The sequence below is a fragment of the Ovis canadensis genome, chromosome 22 (genome assembly GCF_042477335.2).
Source record: "Ovis canadensis isolate MfBH-ARS-UI-01 breed Bighorn chromosome 22, ARS-UI_OviCan_v2, whole genome shotgun sequence".
Taxonomy (NCBI): domain Eukaryota; kingdom Metazoa; phylum Chordata; class Mammalia; order Artiodactyla; family Bovidae; genus Ovis; species Ovis canadensis.
In genome coordinates this window covers 36748952-36768234 of record NC_091266.1, presented here as the reverse complement: position 1 = coordinate 36768234, position 19283 = coordinate 36748952, and the positions used below count along the sequence as shown (strand labels likewise).

The 19283-nt window shown below is 40.2% G+C and overlaps 1 long non-coding RNA gene across 1 annotated transcript in view; it reads right to left on the bottom strand.

Annotated features, from left to right (window-relative positions):
- Positions 1 to 3092: 3092 nt before the first annotated feature.
- LOC138427815 (uncharacterized) overlaps positions 3093 to 19283 on the bottom strand; it is a 40762-nt gene continuing 24571 nt past the window's right edge. Inside the window, exon 3 of the long non-coding RNA XR_011252187.1 lies at positions 3093 to 3251. This is a non-coding gene — a long non-coding RNA (uncharacterized lncRNA). The remainder of the gene's footprint in view (positions 3252 to 19283) is intronic.

The following is a 19283-nucleotide window of genomic DNA, read 5'->3' as shown; positions in this document are numbered from 1 at the left end:
TCAAGTTATTGCTTTTTTGGAGTCACCAACATATTTGCCACTTTCTTTGCTAATTATTTTGGAAGAAACAGGTCATTTTCCTTTTACTTGAATTATAACTCTTAGAATTCCTGCAGTGTTGTGGCCAGCTCTCAATATTTGTTTGAAATATTTTTATTTCATTCTTGTTTTTGAAAGATATTAAGTCATTCAGTCATGTCTGACCCTTTGAGACCCCATGGACTCTACAGTCCATGGAATTCTCCAGGCGAGAATACTGGAGTGGGTAGCATTTCCCTTCTCCAGGGGATCTTCCCAACCCAGGGATCAAACCCAGGTCTCCTGCATTGCAGGCAGATTCTTTACCAAATGAGCTATCAGGGAAGCCCCTTTTGAAAGACAGTTTTACTAAATATACATTTCTAGTTTATGCTTATTTTATTTGAGCATATTGAATACATTACTGTTTTCTAGCTTCCACTGTTCCTACTGAAATGTCAGATGTAAATCTAATAATCTTTCCTTTGAAAGTAGTGACTTTCTGTCTGATTTTAAGATAGTTTTTTAATTTTTTTTGTCTTGGACGTCCTGCAGCTACACTACACTGTTTCTAAAGATGGGTTTCTTTTTTAAAAAATTTATTTTATTGATGTATAGTTGATTTACAATGTTGTGTTCATTTCTGCTGTATATCAAAGTAATTCAGTTTCACACACACACACACACACACACACACACACACACACACATTCTTCTTTGTATTCTTTTCCATTATGGTTTATCAAAGGATACTGAATACAGTCCCCTGTGCTACACAGTAGGACCTTGTTGTTTATCCATTCTCTATATAATAGCTTGCATCTGAGAATCCCAAGCTTCCAACCCATCATTCGCATCCTCCCTCTCCCTTGGGAACCACAAGTCTGCCCTCTATGTCCGTGAGTCTGGTTCTGTTTCATAGACAAGTTCATCTGTGTCATATTTTAGATTCCACGCACAAGTGATGTCGTATGGTGTTTGTCTTTCTCTTTCTGGCTCACCTCGCTTAGTATGACAATCTCTAGGTCCATCGATGTGGCTGCAAATGGCAATATTTCATTCTTTTTTACAGCTGATTAGTATTCCATTATATAAATGTACCACATCTTTCTTTAACCATGTATCTGTTGATTGACATTTAGGTCGCTTCCATGTCTTGGCTATTGTAAATAAAATTATGCCACATTCTTGAATACCAGCTAGTTTAAACATTCCTTTTAAACAGATAGTTTAAAAGTTCTGTTTATCTTTTCTCCCATCTCAACTTTGAATAGATTCACCCCTAAAACTCACTTTTAGTCTTAATAACTTCTCACTGAAGTGTGCTTTCACGGTTATCCATTCAACCTTCCTCTGGGTTGTTGGAACCTCAGACCTTGTGCCTGTAATCTGCTCTGTGTGGAGTTTAGGCTAAAATACAGATGAATCAGTCAAATTGAGGGTCTTTTCTAGGATCTGTGTCCTTCAGCTATTTCAATTCTCATTTGAACTTACAGATTCTTGTAAGATCCAAGCATTTTCATGAAAGCCTCTTATAAAAACACATATGGAACCTGTAGAAAAAGAGATTAAGAAAGAGGTGGGATGACAATGAGAACTACTCTTTTTTTAAGGTAGGTACTTATAAGCCGAGGTTTTCTTACACAGGCATTATTTTAAGCAGTAATATTTGGGTCCAATATTGGGCTCACAAAGTTTAAGACGGAGAATTTGACAACGACAGATGAAGACAACAATGTTAGAAAATGTGAAGAGTAAAAACAGTGTTAAGAGGGCCTAATAACAAATTTATGACTGACTGTAAGAAGACAGTTTAATGACTCCATTGAGAACCAAATAGGAAGAGACAGAAATTGCTTTAGAAAGGATTTAGGTTGGATATTAGAAAGAACTTTCTGACAACTAAAAGTTATTGGATGCTGGAATTCATTTTCAGAAAAATGGTGGTATCATCTCTGGAGATGTTTAAGGATGTTTCCCTTTAGTCTGCTTGGAAGTAGTTCATTCATTCATTCATTCAACACATATTTAACGAGTGCCTCTGTTCTATGCACAAGAGAGACAGCTGTGAAAACGTAGAAATGAACTTATGTCGTGGAACTTCACATTACAGAGGTAGTGATGGTGGAGGAGACAAATAATGAATAAATGACACAGCAACTTCAGATGATACATGCTATCAAACAAGATAATTAATAAGAAATGACTGATGACTAATAGGACAGGGAACTATATTCAGTATCGTGGGATAAAGCATGATGGAAATGAATATAAAAAAAGAATGTATATATGTGTATAAGTGAGTCACTTTGCTGTACGACAGAGATTGGCATAACACTGTAAATCAACTATACCTCAGTTTAAAAAAATAAATGACCAGAGACCTACGTTAGATCAGGTGGTGATGGAAGGAATTTCTGAAGAGAGGAATATATGAAATGAGACATGAAAGACAGGAAGACCAGGCATGGATTCACAGAGGAGCATTTCAGTGAACGGAACAGTAGATGCAAAGGTCCAGAGGTAGGAACAAGTCAGGCAGATTTATGGAACCAAAAGAAAACCTGTGTGGCTGAAGCCTAGTAAGCAGAAAGGGGAGAATAGTTGGAGGTAAGGTCAAATAGATGGAATAAACTAGATCAGGAAGAGCCTGCAAGATATTTGGATTTGCTTCTAAGACAATGGGAAGTCATAGGAGGATTTTAAGCCGTCATAGGAGGATTTTAAGCAGGGGAGTAGTATCATAATATGGTTAACATTATTGAAAAATGTATTCTGGTTGCTGTGTGAAGAACACTTTAGACAAATGATTGAATAGAAACAGAGAGAAACATTTAGGAGACTTCTGTGGAGGTGCAAATAGATGATGGTGGTTTGGCCAAAAGTGGTAGCAGTAGATGAAAAGAAAAGTAGACAGATATGAAGACTTTTTCCAGTACATTGGTTCTATGATTGTCCAAGGAAATTATTTTTATTTCCAAAAGAAAAATAATGTAGGCATGCAAGAAACGTGAACATATTACTTTTAATGCCTATGATTTCACAGTGGCTTATACACTTACATTACACCGAGAAAGGGAAAGGCATTCTTTGAAACAAGAGCGCTGGTGAAATTGGTGCCATATGCTGTTATGGAATGGTCTCGATGGAGATGTGTTCTCTGCTTTGTACACTGACAATGTTTCTTTTCTTCTCAGTCCTCTGAAGTTGCACCATGCTTATTAGTGAAGAGGCTAGAAAGATAATTTATGGCACATCATGCAGACCCTTGTATGATAGGCTAAGGACACCATATTTTATTTTATAGAGGAGTCATGGAAGATTTTTCTGAGCAGATGAATACTAGGCTTAAACACTTTTATTAAAAATGTTAATTTGGTGAAAGTGAAGTCGCTCAGTCGTGTCCGACTCTTTGCGACCCCATGGACTGTAGCCTATCAGGCTCCTCCATCCATGCGATTTTCCAGGCAAGAGGGCTGGAGTGGATTGCCATTTCCTTCTCCAGGGGATCTTCCCAACCCAGGAATCGAACCCTGGTCTCCCGCATTGCAAGCAGATGCTTTATGGGGAGAGATCCTGGAGATAAGAGAATCACTTATAAAACTCTTAGTTATCTAGGCAAGAAGTAATAAGGCTTTAGACTAGGATAGAGACAGAGATGAGAAAGGAAGGAATTGATGAGATGAGAAAGTTAGGAGGCTGACTTACAGCCTCTAACACAACTTACAGATGGAACTGACTGGAATTAGTAAGTGGAATAGAAGTAGACAAAGGTTGTTTCTGAGATTTTGAATTGAAAAGTAGGATGCTTATTAAGGGAAAGTGGAGAATAGAAAAGGAGATGGTTTGGGGCAAGAGGAAATAGAATGGATCTGTTTCACAATGATGAGAATTATACTTAACATTTCTGAAATATACCATTAAAAATGGTTAAGATGGTAAATTTTATATATTTTTAATCACAATTTTTAAAAAAAAGCGGAAATAAAGGAAAGGGTAATAAAGGCAAGCTATTTTGTGTCAGCAGCTGCAATCTGCCAAAGGACAGACTGGAGAGAGAGAAGAATGCCTTAGTACAGTCAATTACAGGACAAGTCAAGGAGACCCATGGTAACTATTCAGCTTAAGTTCTGCAAGACTGAAACACGGTATCTAATGGTCTCTGCCTGTCCAAAAGCCAGCCCTCCAAGAAACCCTCTGGTGTTTCATTTTACTCTGGACTTCTGAAGAAATACATTTCATATTTATTAAAAAAAAAAAAGGCACCAAGCAATACACAAAACTATTCTCACCCAAATGCCCATACCTTTGCTAATGTGCTAGAGGAGCCGTGATGAAGTGACACCTCACCTACGGCTTTAGATGCCTTTGGCCTGGCCATTGCCTGAACTGCTTAACTACTCAGGTCTTCTGAGCACCAGCCTTGCTGGCTCCCTGTGAGGATGATTTATTGATGCGTTTCCCACTAGTCATGGTTATCCCTTCTTTATCAGTCATTTCCCTAGTCTCTCTCTCTCTCTCTCTGTAATTCAGCCATATTGAGGTATAACTGACAAATAAAATTGTAAGATATTTAAAATGTACATCTTGATGATTTAATATACATGTACATATGAAAGGCTCCCTCCCATTCATTAATGAACATATCCATCACCTTGCATATTCATTTTTTCTCTTGTGTGTGGACACTTACGTTCTACTCTCCTAGAAAATTTCAGTTATACGATACCATGTCACCAACTTCTACTCCCCACCTCAGTTTCTTATTACATTTTCCAAGCAACCACTCATCTTTCTATCACTCTAGATTAGTCTGCATTTTTTATAATTAAAAAGAAATTTATTTATTTTTGGCTGTGCTGGGTCTTTGTTGTTTCAAGGACTTTAGCTACAATGAGCAAGGGCTACTCTCTAGTTGCAGTGTGTGGGTTTCTCATTGCAGTAGCTTCTCTTCTTGTGGAGCACAGGCTGTGGGGCGTGAGGACTTCAATAGTTGCGGCACGTGGGCTCATTTGTTTCGGCTCCTGGGTTCTAGAGAACAGGCTCAATAGTTGTAGCACACAGGCTTAGCTGCTCCACAGCATGTGGAATCTTCCCAGACTAGGGATCAAACCCATGTCTCCTGCGTTGGCAGGCAGATTCTTAACCACTGGACCACCAAGGAAGCCCTAGAATTTTTTATAGATAGAAATCATATACAGTATGTACTTTTTTTGTCTGTGCTATTTCATTCAATATAATGTTTTTGAGGTTTTTCCAAATTGTTCATTTACCAAGTTCATTTCTTTTCTTTTCCTTTTGCTAAGTAGTATTCCTTTGCATGAATGTACCACATTTTGCTTACCTATTCACCTGTAGATGGTCATAAGGGTTGTTTCCAGCTGTTTAATTGCAAAGTTATGTCCGACTCTTTTGCAAAGCCATGGACTGTAGCCCACCAGGCTCCTCTGTCTATGGGATTTCCCAGGCAAAAATACTGGAGTGGATTGCCATTTCCTTCTCCAGGGGATCTTCCCAACCCAGGGACTGAACCTGGTTTCCTGCATTACAGGTGGATTTTTTACCACTGATCCACCAGGGAAGCCCTTCCAGTTCTTAGTTTTTACAAAGAAAGCTGCTATTAACATTTAATACAAGTCTTTGTACAAGTCTTTGTATGAACATATACTTTCATTTATTTGGAGGTAAATACTTAGAAATGGAATGACTGGTTCACATGATAAGTCCCAGGAAAGGGGGATTTGGGTTCTAATCAATGAAAAACTTCAAAATCATTGAATGAATTTTAATCCTTTTTAGTTTACGATAAACTAAAAAACTAAAACAAAATTTTTTTAATATAAAAATTTTAAACATTTATGTTCCCAATTTAATTGGGATCTCTCCCAACTATGATAGTATAAAACTATCATTGCAATATTGGATGTCCTTAGTTTGTCTTTTGGGGGCTTCCCTTGTGGTTTAGTTGGTAAAGAATCTGCTTGCAGTGTGGGAGACCTGGGTTCAATCCCTGAGTTGGAAAGGTCCCCTGGTGAAAGGTAAGGCTACCCACTCCACTATTCCAACCTGGAGAATTCCATGGACTGTATAGACCATGGGGTTGCAAAGAGTCAGACATGACTGAGCAACTTTCACTTTAGTTTGCCTTTAATATTTGTTACTTTCTCTTTAATATTTTAAATTTCTTTTTTATGTTAAAGTTTCCTTCTTTTTCACCTTCTATGTCTGTTATGGTGTTTTCTGTTTGTTTGTTCACTCTGGTGTTCCAGTCTCTGAATTTTTTCTTTTATTTCTAGTTCTTTTATGAGTTCTGTTACTTTATTTCAAGTACCTCTACTTCTGATTTCTACTATTATTTTATGTCTTGTATCATTTAAAAGTGTTTTTCAGTTCATTTTGGAGCAGAATATGATAGCTTTCATTTTCACTGTTTGTAAAAATGTTATCTGCTTCTCATTCTCCTTTTCCTCATGATAACCTTTATTGGATTTAATCTTGATGCTTTTCTGTTGCTTATTTTTATGGGATGTTGGTTTTCCTGAAATTATATGAGACAGGCAAGTCATGTGTAAAAATGCCGTGTCTTGCTTTCCCACAGTTTCCTGACATTGCTCCCTTCCCCTATTTAATCAGACTCTGTCTTTCCTCGGCTCTATGACCACCATTACCAGGTGGACACAACTGAGCAACTAAGCATAGCATACACCAGGTGGAGAGTTCTCTCAGGAAGGAGACAAGCTGCTTCTGGTTGCTTTGAAAATAAACATTTAAGTAGTGTTAAAGTCCATTAAAAATAATTGATGGCACATATCTCTCTGCAGTTTGAGAGGTCTTGGCACTCAAGAACACTGGATAAAGACCTCCTCTGTGAAATCTAGGCTTCTTCGCTTAAAAAAAAAAAGGTTTATTTAGGGGAACATCCTAGGCTGGAGTCACCCTCTGAGCTGTGCTCTCTCAATGCTGTTTTTCCTTTTCTCCAACTGGATATAAAATTTAGTCTCAGGCCAAAAAAGAAGGACACTGTTGAGTTCCACTCAAGAGGCTGTCACCATGGCACAGTAACCAGGACATTCACAAAGTGAGTCTTGCTCCATCACTCCTCAATGATAAAGAGCAAGTCATTTTACCTTCCTATGCTCAGAGACAAATTCCTTTCGTCTAGCAAATTGTTTCCAAATGCATTGTAACTTAATTTTTAAAAAGTAAAGAAGATAGGGCATGGGCTTTCCAGTTCCATTTGGTAAGCGTCACGCCATTTTTACCTGACACCCTGTCCCTTCCTGTACATGCACAATCTGCTTGGCTTCTGGAAGGTTTTGAGTGTGATACCCTGGAACTGGGTAATTTTTCCCATTTTATTGAAATATGATTGATATATAACATTGTAGAAGTTTAAGGTGTACAACCTGATTCGACAGACATATATTGCAAGAGGATCACCACCCTGTTTTGTTAACACCCATCACCTGGGACTAAGTTATTTTTAAGGCCATGTTTTTCACAGTGCAAGTGTGAGGACTGCTGAAGTGATGATGCCTGGCCTCTGTGCCAGGTTAACTTAATCAAGAATCATGAGCCATAGCCTAGGAAACCGCACTTTTAATATGTGCTCTGGAGGATCTGATCACTCACCAAAACCTGAAAACTCCTGCTAAGGTAGGTTCCAATGGTATCATTCTAACATGAATGATTGGGGGATTAAGGATCGCTAAAGATATTCATTTTGTCTATCTGCTATGATTCAGAGAAGGGAAGGACACTTCCCTTACTTTTTAAACAGGTTATTAGAAACAAGGCTGAGCAGTCTCTCTCAAAACAGGTCATTAGGATGCAAAAAATATCATGTATGTAGAGAATTCTTAGATTGTATGGGTGCTGGAGAGAAGTTCCAGAGATCCCAGGTAGCATGACTACTACTGCCAGTAATAAATACCGTTCATTAACCATCCTGTGCCAGGCAGGATGTATGGACTTTAAATCACCTCATTTGAGTCTTCTACAGTCTTCAGAAGCAAGTATGACTACCTCCTATTATAAATAAAGGTTCAGAAAGGTTAGGTAAAATTGTAAATGCCCCATAGCCAATCAGTTGTTGGGTTAGGATTCAAACTCAGTTCTGAATGATGCCAAAGTTAGCCAGACCACCTCTGGTCTCTAACTGGGGTGATCAGTGCCTGGAAAGGAGATAGTGTGGTCTGGTACTAGGGAATTATGGTTCTGTTGGGTCACAGTCTTTGCCCATGGTGAGAAGAAACACAGAATAGAGGTCTGTTTAGTAAGCACTTCAAGGAGACAGATGGGCATCGTCAATCAACTGTGCTCTGATTTCCTAGAGAACTCAGGAATAGATTCTCATAACCACAGAATAGATTCTCATGGCATTGGTTGTTATTGAATTGAGAAATGGAAATGGTAAGCTGCAAGAATTGATTCCTCTTAAAAATTCTGTTTTCCTCTCTAAAACTTGTATAAATGATCTCTGGGAGAGCTTTATAAAAACTCAAGTGGCTGGGCTCCTCCCCAGATTTATGAATCAGAGTTTCTTGAGGGTAGAATCTGGGGATCTACATCTTTTTTAAAAAGTTCTCTGGTGATTCTGTTAGTCAGGAAGGTTTGGGAACCATTGGATTAAATGATCCAAAATGAATTATTTGGGTTCAGGGGTAACTCTAATTGGAATGGGTCTGATTTGAGTTGCCAGGCAAACCCTCTCTGGCAGAAAGAGTCTGCTTTCTTCCTTAGCCAATCTCTCCTCCTAATTCGCTTGTACTTCCCACCCTATATCTTCACTGTCCCCATCACCCTCTTTCCCACCCAAAACTGGCTGAAAAACGACGTTTAGAACAGCAGCGCCACATTGTGGAGAGAAATAGTATTGTACTACAAAAAGCACGACGACATCCTCAAGGGTCACTGGGGCTGCGATTACCATTTTGTCCTGCAGAGAGCACCATTTCCTTACATTTTTAGGTGAGGCAGTTTTCTTTCCTTACCTGTGTGGGGTGACCTTACTAAACATCCTTATAGAAAGGCACGAGGTGGAAGGAACATTGCGCCGGATAGAAACCAAAAGTCTCCTCGCTGTGAAACTAGAATAAACTGGGATGACTAGGTACGCAGGCATGGCCAAGCCGTCTGCTGACGTTAAATGCCAATCTCTGTGACAGTCTTGCTCAGGAAAAGACTAGAACGGTTCCCATTTCCCAGTATCTATCTCAGGTAGTACCTGCTGTAAGGTAGATCTTGGAAAGATTTATTTTTTATATGATAATTCAAGCATTAATTAATATATCAGACCTCTTAAATGGTGCTATTTCTCCACAGTGACACATTGGCTATATTGATGGAGCAGGTTGGGGCACATTGTATTCTGATTATTCACCTTTTGATTGATTCCTACCTGGCTAAGTCTCCCTCCATCTCTGTCTATTTCTCACACTCACACACTCATGTTTCTGATATTTATGGACACCTTTTTCAATGGCCTGATCATCTTTAGTGATCCAGCTAACAAATTAATACAGCTAGAAAGAAGATGCTAAAAGTGTACATAAAATCATAGTCTATCTGGTTGCCTTCTCTTCTTGTTTTGTAACAGTTCCATATTGGTTCAAAAGCTGGGAAGTCACACTGGGCAGGGTCTGTGTCTCTGCAGATTTGTGTATGATTTCTTGGCAGATGATGGTGTGGATTTGTTTCTCTGCTTTGCAACTTCAGGCTGCTTGGTTTTCTGAACTCTAGAGCTCAGATCTGGTAGCCAGATCACAGGGTCTAGTGTCCTGGTTTCCTTGTGGTTTTGTTTTCTCTGATATGCTTGCTGTCTCCCTAACCAGACTGAAAGCCCCTTGACTGAAGGTTCCAAGCCTATATCTCTTCTAGCCTTCAGACGCCTACATTGTTGGATGTGCACTGCCTGGTCAACATGAATGTTTGGCCTGACTGAATAATGAGAGGTGTTTTAAGAGAATGAGAGGTGGAGAGCCAGGAAAGAGAAAGGGATAAAAAATAATGTTTCTAAAAGACTGATTTAACTGACCAGTGGAAGGAAGTAGTTTCAGAAAAGGAAAACAGAAGAGAAGGTCTAATCAGAGGCAACATGAAGGGAGGAAATTAGTCTAGTTTTTTCAAAAAGTGGAAATGCTATTGTGGACAATAACTTCTGAGGAGATATTATGATTCATACACGAGGAAAGTAAGATTTCTTCACTGAATGACAACCAAGATGAATGTTTCAAAAGGTATCCTATGAAAGAAAGTTATACTTTTGGAATGCGTGACTTGTAAATGCACCCAGTTGGTGAATGAATACAGCTCTAAAATAATAGGCCAGACTTCAAATTCTCCCTGAATGTTATAATCAGATATTGAAGACCAAAGCCATTTTGAAATCTAACTTTATTCTTCTATAAGAATCAAGCCAGTATACGTGTCCTTTAAGATTTCAAAGAATTCTGGTTGTGCTTTAGCTCCTTGCTGCTAAGTCACTTCAGTCATGTCCCATAGATGGCAGCCCACCAGGCTCCCCCATCCCTGGGATTCTCCAGGCAAGAACACTGGAGTGGGTTGCCATTTCCTTCTCCAATGCATGAAAGTGAAAAGTGAAAGTGAAGTCGCTCAGTCGTGCCCGACTCTTAGCCACCCCATGGACTGTAGCCTTCCAGGCTCCTCCGTCCATGGGATTTTCCAGGCAAGAGTACTGGAGTGGGGTGCCATGGCCTTCTCCACTTTAGCTCCTTAGATACCATGAACTGAGGAGGAGGACAGTCTTGCCTTTCCAACACTCAGCTTCATCAGTGAGGCATGTTTTCCATCTGTCCGTCCTAAGTCGCTGTGTCATGTCCGACTCCTTGTGACCCTATGGACTGGGGATTCTCCGTCAGGCTCCTCTGGCCATGGGATTCTCCAGGCAAGAGTACTGGAACTGGTTGCCAGGCCCTCCTCCAGGAGATCTTCCCGACCCTGGAATTGAACCGCGTCTCTTATGTCTCCTGCCCTGGCAGGTGTGTTCTTTACCACTAGCGCCACTGTAGATCTTCCAACACTCAGCCTCATCAGCGAGGCGTGTTTGCCAGAGACCCTTATTTAGCATATTTTAATGCTTAGAATTTAGAAAGGATTAAGATTTATTGAAGTAAAAGTATACTTGGAAAATAGATGTTTTATTTCTTGTTTTCACTTTCTTTTTAGTTGCACATATACTTGATAGAATACACCTGGAATGTTGTAAAACAAAACTCAGAACTTTATCACTTTGCTCATATTTTTTCTTTCTTTCTCTCTTTTTTTCTTTCTTTCACATGGAGAAGAGGAATGCATGTTCTTTCTTCCTACCCAGGCCCCTGACAAGATACTCCCTTTTCCTGCCTCTTTAATAAATATGTTTTCATACTCCAGCCCTTGCCTCTTTAAATGTCTGCCAGGCTTGCTTCTAGTCTCCTGAAAAAATGCCCAGCTTTCCTGAGCACCTACCACTTTATATGCCTTCTGTCTACTGAGCTGTCTCTTAGTGTCTGTTCTATCTCAGATGCCTGTCCTTTAAGTGTCTAACCTATCCCGGGCCTTGGCCCCTTCATTTAAAACACACACACACACACACACACACACACACACACACACACACACAACTCAGAATCACTTCATGCAATCTGTTTCTTATTTAACATAATAAGACTTATATAAGTCTTATATAAGTCTGTTTCTTATTTAAATCATTTTTTTTCTGTCTCTGAAGTGATTGTTTTGGTGGTGGTTGTTGTTCAGTTGCTCAGTAGTGTCTGACTGTTTGCAGCCCCATGGACTGTAGCACGCCAAGCTTCCCTGTCCATCATCAACTCCTGGAGCTTGCTCAGACTCATGTCCATTGAGTCAGTGATGCCATCCAACCATCTCATCCTCTCTCGTCCCCTTCTCTTGCCTTCAATCTTTCCCAGCATCAGGGTCTTTTCCAATGAGTCAGCTCTTGGAACTGAGCCAACAGGTGGCCAAAGTATTAGAGCTTCAGGATCAGTTCATCCAATGAATATTCAGGGTTGATTTCTTTTAGGATTGACTGGTTTGATCTCCTTGCTGTCCAACGGACTCTCAACAGTCTTCTCCAGCACCACAGTTGAGAAGGCATCAATTCTTCAGTGCTCAGCCTTTTTTATTGTTCAGCTTTCACATCCGTACATGACTACTGGAAAAACCATAGCTTTGACTATATGGACTGTCATCAGCAAAGTAATATCTCTGCTTTTTAATATGCCTTCTAGGTTTGTCATAACTTTCCTTCCAAGGAGCAACTGTCTTAATTTCATGGCTGCAGTCACCGTCCACAGTGATTCTGAAGCCCAAGAAAATAAAGTCTGTCATTGTTTCCATTGTTTTCCCATCTATTTGCCATTAAGTGATGGGACTGGGTGCCATGATCTTCATTTTTTGAATGTTGAGTTTAGGTCAGGTTTTCACTCTCCTCTTTCACCTACAAGAGGCTCTTTAGTTCCTCTTTGCTTTCTACCTTTAGGATAGTATCATCTGTATATCTGAGGTTATTGATTATCAGTAATTTTGATTCCAGCTTATCCTTCAACTGATATTTTTCATGACATACTCTGCATATAAGTTAAATAAGCAGGTTGACAAATCATAGTCTTGACGTACTACTTTCCCAATTTGGAACCAGTCCATTGTTCCATGTCCAGTTCTAACTGTTGCTTCTTGACCTGCATGCAGATTTCTCAGGGGCAGGCAAGGTGATCTGGTATTCCCATCACTTTAAGAACTTTCCAGTTTGTTGTGATATACACAGTCAAAGGCTTTAGCATAGTCAGTGAAGCAGAAGTTTTTCTGGAATTCTCTTGCTTTTTCTATGATCCAACGGATGTTGGCAATTTTATCTCTGATTCCTCTGCCTTTTCTAAATCCAGCTTGTACATCTGGAAGTTCTTGGTTCGTCTCATGTAGTTTGAAGGAGACATAATCCACTGATTTTAGTGGAATCAGTGTGAAATGGCCGGGATCTGGATCAGTGACTTGGTCACGGTTGTAAAGAAGAATAAAGAAGTCTGAAAGCTGTCAACTCTTGGACAGGAGCATACTAGTCAATTGGGTTTCTAATTAACTATGGGTTATGAGAAGACAATTTTGTTTGAAATCTCTCTATATTGCCTTAGTCATTTTCTTGCTTTAGTAGGTAGTCTAATGAACATAATTAAACCTTGTCTTACCGACTCAGCATCATGCAATGCCTCAGGATCATTACTCTGAACATAAAATACACTTCTACACCATACTGTAGCAACAGAAGGTAGAGAAGTTTAAGATGGCTCCCAGACATTTCTGTACTTTTGAAAAAGATATCTCTATAATCTGTGCATTTCACTGTATGTGAATTTACCTTAATCAAGTAAATGCCTGTTACATATTATAAAATAATAGACTATTCACTCCAGAAGAGATTCTTGAGATTATGAAATTTAATGCCATTATTTAATAGATGAGAAAACTAAGACCCAGAAAACAAGGAAAATGAGTATAGGACGTCTATGATCAATGTCACCTGATTGCAAATCCAGAGGCCTTTTGACTCTGCCATGCTGCAGCTTTCAAATGATTTGGGATTACTGTCATTTTTCTCCCTTCCTCCATGAAAAGTGGAGTCCCTTCTCAAAATTGGCTGTTCGGGGGTTTTGGTCAAATGAATGTAAGCTCCAGTAAAATGAGCTCCCTTGGGGAGCCTGTTTTGTTCACTGATGTCTTTTCAACACCTAGAACAGTTCCTATCCTTTGGAAGGCCCTGAATTAATGTGTGTGAATGAAAGAATGAAACGAAATTGGAGTATTTATTTTCTACAAGATAACTTGATTTCAAGTTCATAGGTTACCTCTGCTGCTGCTAAGTCGCTTCAGTCACGTCCAACTCTGCGCGACCCCATAGATGGCAGCCCACCAGGCTCCCCCGTCCCTGGGATTCTCCAGGCAAGAACACTGGAGTGGGGTGCCATTTCCTTCTCCAATGCATGAAAGTAAAAAGTGAAAGTGAAGTTGCTCAGTCATGTCCGACTCCTAGCAACCCCATGGACTGCAGCCTTCCAGGCTCCTCTGTCCATGGGATTTTCCAGGCAAGAGTACTGGAGTGGGGTGCCATTGCCTTCTCCAAGGCTACCTCTATCTCTGGGTTAATCTACTCAGCATTCTTTAAGACTGATTGTATATAGATTACAGGTTAGAATCATTTGAGCCAAAACTTTGAGTTAATAATTAGAAAAATGAAAGGTATACAATAAATATTAAATAATTATGGTGAAGCATCATGAACTTTTGTTTCACTTTAACTGTGTATTTCAATTTCAAGCCCCACGTGTTTGAAGCAAGAAGCCCAGATGCTAAACTGTAAAAACACTCTTTAGGTGGTAAAATGGACCAGCAAAAGAGAAGATATCACAACTCAGCTTTGTAAAGCTGTCTGTTAAATATGAGTTCTACATAATAGTTAAATATCTCTTTGAACAAGGCAAACAAAGCCATCAAAGCTGAGGAGAACAGGAAATTCTTGAACACTGTACACTGTACTTATTTTCAGAATTGGCTTTTGACTCTCAAAATTTGTGAGTATGTTTAAATCATCCAGTAAGTGCTTCAGTATTAAGAAATACCTCAGAAACAAACTCAAAAATTAATGAATTGCAAAACCCCTCTATTTAAGGACCAGTTTAAAATTTAACCGTGTAAACATCTAAGGTTACGTGCGTACACAGGTGGATACTTGGAGTCATGATTTCAATAATACAAAATCAGAAGATGTTAACTTATCTATAAAACAAGATACAGATGTTATGTTATATTTCTAAAAATGCTTTTAGATTTCCAGAGGTGTTTGAATTTCTTTTTTCTTGAATCACCACTAAACCATAAGCTCCTCGACGTTGAGGATCATGTCTAATTTCCGTTTGTATTGGCAGTGCTTGGCTCAGTGGTGGAAAATAAAAGGAAAATAAAAATAAGTTGAATGAATGAATTTTAGGGACAGACTTAAGGACCTTCTTGGAAATTATAAAGATATGTGGAAACATTAATAGAAAAATGTTTATGGGGTCCAGGAACACTTAATTGGAGTAAAGAGATGGGTAAAGATTAAAGGAAACACAGACTTATCTTTTTGGACTCCAATCTCCGGTATTTGTGAGCCTGCCTCTAAGCCCCTTAAGCCTCATTATCACATATGTCCACTGCGAGAGCTTTGTGAAAAATATATATGCAAAAACATCTTCACTGTTACTGAAGTACATTGAAAGGACAGCTTTCTTATAACTTATTTCTAATTTTGCCTGATTTCTGAACTACTGTGCCTATTAGTAAAGAATCTCATACGTGCCATGGAGATATTGCTTTCTGAGTAGAAATTTGACTTTCTGTATTCTCTTCTCTTAGTTTTCTTTTCAAATCAACTTTAACCTGTCCAGAACAAGAAGTTATATGGTAGGAGAGATTGATTACAAGGTGGTGGAAATGGGCATAGAGAATGCAACAAAGAAGAGGCTCTTTCTGAACCTTAAACAAGGAATGTACAGCCTTTAGGAAGCAAAAGAACTGAGAACAGGCTACCTAGGCAAAGTTGGTGGAATGTGGTTCCTCTTTACTGAAGGGCTATTAGGATCCAGTGTTACGAGGAGGTTGGTCTGAGACCTTAGGTGTCAGGGCTGTTGTGAGGATCTGGTTTTCTGTACTTAAGGCTTGGAATGTCATTGTTCATGCCAGATTTTCCAAAAAGCTGGAAATTTTGGATCAGGAAATTTCAAGGTCAGGGCCAGAATCTATACCTTATCTTCCCATTTTTCTAGTTAGCAACTGGGCTGAATGTGTAAGCCTCCAGGAGTAAGCGGCACTTTAGGTTAATGTTTAATTTATTAACCCTTAAGGAAGGAAGTATCCGCTTGTATTCTTATCATTGATTTTAAGGTTTCTTAAGGTTGAAGCCGTTCACACAAATGTTTTTATTAGTTCTTCCCAACATCAATTTAACAAGGTAAGGGGCACAAATGATTATACACAACAAATCAAATTCTTGAACCACAAAAAAATGTTCAGTTCAGTTCAGTCGCTCATTCGTGTCTGACTCTTTGCAACCCCATGAATCGCAGCACGCCAGGCCTCCCTCTCCATCACCAACTCCCGGAGTTCACTCAGATTCACATCCATCAAGTCAGTGATGCCATCCAGCCATCTCATCCTCTGTCGTTCCCTTCTCCTCCTGCCCCCAATCCCTCCCAGCATCAGAGTCTTTTCCAATGAGTCAACTCTTCACATGAGGTGGCCAAAGTACTGGAGTTTCAGCTTTAGCATCATTCCTTCCAAAGAAATCCCAGGGCTGATCTCCTTCAGAATGGACTGGTTGGATCTCCTTGCAGTCCAAGGGACTCTCAAGAGTCTTCTCCAACATCACAGTTCAAAAGCATCAATTCTTCGGCGCTCAGCCTTCTTCACAGTCCAACTCTCACATCCATACATGACTACTGGAAAAAACCATAGCCTTGACTAGATGAACCTTAGTCGGCAAAGTAATGTCTCTGCTTTTGAATATGCTATCTAGGTTGGTCATAACTTTTTTCTTCCAAAGAGTAAGCGTCTTTTAATTTCATGGCTGCAGTCACCATCTGCAGTGATTTTGGAGCCCAAAAAAATAAAGTCTGACACACTGTTTCCCCATCTATTTCCCATGAAGTGATGGGACTGGATGCCATGATCTTAGTTTTCTGAATGTTGAGCTTTAAGCCAACTTTTTCACTCTCCTCTTTCACTTTCACCAAGAGGCTTTTTAGTTCCTCTTCACTTTCTGCCATAAGGGTGGTGTCATCTGCATATCTGAGGTTATTGATATTTCTCCTGGCAATCTTGATTCTGGCTTGTGTTTCCTCCAGCCCAGCGTTTCTCATGATGTACTCTGCATATAAGTTAAATAAGCAGGGTGACAATATACAGCCTTGATGTACTCCTTTTCCTATTTGGAACCAGTCTGTTGTTCCATGTCCAGTCCTAACTGTTGCTTCCTGACCTGCATACAGATTTCTCAAGAGGCCGGTCAGGTGGTCTGGTATTCCTAATCTCAATTTCTCAACGAAAGGAAGTTCAGTTGTTGTTCAACATTCTTTGCTCTCATCACTGGTTAGCTTCTTTGCAGAGGAGAAACTGAGAAGCTGAGTGAAACGTCCTAAAATTTCTCAGCAGAGCTTTATCTTCTTGCTGCTTGAGTGAGGACCTTAACAAAATCTATTTGTGAGAGGTGGTATTCTATCAGCTAAACCCTGGTAATAAGTCCTTTGACCTTTTTCCCCAGGTACTTAGGTGAGGATTAGGGCTGACCTCAGAGAAGGCAATGGCACCCCACTCCAGTACTCTTGCCTGGAAAATCCCATGGATGGAGGAGCCTGGAAGGTTGCAGTCCATGGGGTTGCTGAGGGTTGGACACGACTGAGCGACTTCACTTTTACTTTTCACTTTCATGCGTTGGAGAAGGAAATGGCAACCCACTCCAGTGTTATTGCCTGGAGAATCCTAGGGATGGGGGAGCCTGGTGGGCTGCCGTCTATGGGGTCGCACATAGTCGGACATGACTGAAGTGACTTAGCAGCTTAGCAGCAGCAGGGCTAACCTAAGGCAAAATGATGAACTAATCAGAGGGAAGAATCCCTGGGGGAGGGCACAGCAACCCACTCCAGTATTCTTGCCTGGAGAGTCCCCTGGACAGAGGAGCCTGGAGGGCTACAGTCCATGGAGTTGCAAAAGAATCAGACACGACTGAAGCAATTTAGCACACACAGGGTGAAATGAGGAACTAACCAGAGTTTTCTAGGCTACTCTCCTCCCCCTTATAGGCATGCACCCCATAGCCACCTCCTCAGTCCTAGCCTCACCTCCCTGGTATTCCCCTCACCTACCTATGAGAGGTGAGGCTTGATTACAGTCAGACTCTATTGTCCCTCTCTGTCTCTTTTTTTTTTAAATTCAAGTTATTCATTTTATCCTCTCTGAAATCTAAACTGATTTTAAAGATGACAGTGAACGAGTCTGATAAGTGAGTTTGAATGAGCCACTTACATTTGCTAAATTAATTTTCTTTCCACTTTCACCTTAATTCACTCTGGCATTTTTACCCACCACTGAATTGACCCTGATTATTGGTTACCTTCCTTGCTTGAGTTCCTAGATGGAACATTGGACATGTTGACCCCTCCTTCTTTCTTAAAATTCTTCTCTTAAACTTCAGACTCCAATTTCTCCTGGTTTTCCTCCTATCTAGAACACTCTGGCCATTTCTCTATGTCCTTTGTCAATTGCTACTCTTCTGCGCAATCCTTAAATATTACTTCCTCAGAGTGCTCTCCTAGGATCTCTTTCCTTATTCTAAGCTTCTGGTTTGTGTGATTAGTTGCTCAGTCATGTCCAACTCTTTGCAACCCCATGGACCGCAGCCCACCAGGCTCCTCTATCCAACAGGATTCACCAGGCTAGAATACTGGAATGAGTTGCCATGCCCTCCTCCAGGGTATCTTCCCAACCCAGGGATTGAACCCAGGTCTCCCACATTGCAGGCGGATTCTTTACCATCTGAGCCATCAAGGAAGCCCAAGAATACTGGAGTGGGTAACCTATTCATTTTTCAGGGGATCTTCCCAACACAGGAATCATATTGGGATCTCCTGCATTGCATGTGGATTCTTTACCAGCTGGGCTCGCTGCTGGTTTGGCTGTCTCAAATCCTCCATGACTTCGACCATCTTCTCTACACTCCGGACTCCCACATCTCTCCAGCTCATCTGTCTCTCCCAAGGTTTAGACATGTATTTCCAATTGCTTCTAGGACCCTTCCCCTGGGATGTTTCACAGGAACCTGCAACTCAGCATGGTCAAAACTCATTCTCCACGTTTCCTCTTCTTCCTCCATGCCCTGAACTCGGTGAATGATGCCACCATAAACCCATATGCTTATAACCCAAAATACAATTTAACCAATAAACAGTTTCTAAACACTGTTGTGTGTCACATGCTATGCTAGCACATGAACACAGAAATAAGGTGTTGGATAAGACTGGCCCCTGTCCTCGGGTTGCTTATAAGCCAGAAGGGAAGGCAAACATTAAACAAGCACACAAATACCCAATTCATCATAACTGTTGTAAGTACTACCAAGGAAAAGATAAGGAAGGAATCATCTTTGATTCTTTCTCCTTTCCACACCTATCAACTCTATCCTCTCGGTTGTAACTCCTAAGTATCTCTTCAGTTTGTCC